Source organism: Salvelinus fontinalis, chromosome 22 (assembly GCF_029448725.1).
Source record: "Salvelinus fontinalis isolate EN_2023a chromosome 22, ASM2944872v1, whole genome shotgun sequence".
NCBI classification, from domain to species: Eukaryota; Metazoa; Chordata; class Actinopteri; order Salmoniformes; family Salmonidae; genus Salvelinus; species Salvelinus fontinalis.
Genome location: NC_074686.1, coordinates 18,429,572 through 18,430,561, shown reverse-complemented (window position 1 = coordinate 18,430,561; position 990 = coordinate 18,429,572).

Below are 990 nucleotides of genomic sequence, written 5' to 3'. Positions count from 1 at the left end.
TGTGTGGTGGCTCCCTATTGTATGGCTATACACACTAATTCATTAAAATTAGATCAACGACATTCATGGATTGATGATGAAGAAAATTATGGATGACCATGATGATATGCAATTGGCCTATGATCGTTTGCTTCAAGATGTCATGTTTTTATTATGGCACGTGTGCTGTATCATCCCCAAAACATTATCTTGGGATGTGTTTGGTTCTTGCGCCGCTCTGTGGAATTAAAATTGAACTGTTATTTATAAGTAGCCTAATCCTACTGTAGTTCTGCCCTAATCCTTTCTCTTTAACTTTAACATTGGAATAACCACAAGTCTATGGCCTAATTCTCCGATAAATATATATTTTTTTAATGCATGGAATACACCTGATTTAATAAATGTAGCAAATTGTTATTATGATTATTGTTTTTATACAGTAATACACAGTAAGTATACCTACACGGATGGAACAGAACAGTTGTGGACATAATATGAGCTCTTAGAAAAAATAACTGCTCTAAATGTTTCATAATTAGTAAGTGCCATATAGACTATATTGAGTTGTACAGGCATGCTATGCAATTCGAAAAAAACTAACCTGACAACCACACTTCCTAGATATGAAGCAACTTGTCAATTCGCCATATGGGCCATTATGTTTCAATGATCCTACGCTGTAACACACAACGATGGTGAGATATTGTCAGCCTGTGCCTGCAGGTTTGTTCATGTGAAATAAATATTTGTGTATTTCAAGAGAGATGGAGAGATTTTTGAGGCATGGGGAGACAGCGAGAACGGGAAAGATGTGAAGATAAAAATATTAAGAAAACGAACGTGACAACAACAATGCAGCTGTGAGAAAGATAACAGGAAATGTTCATTAAGTCCTGCTAATTTTTCATTATTCAGTATCGAGAGTGTATTTCAGTGTTAGTTGACCTTATGGTGAACCAATGAGAGCTACTTTGGTCATAGTTAAACGTAGGCCCAATTTCAGTCTAT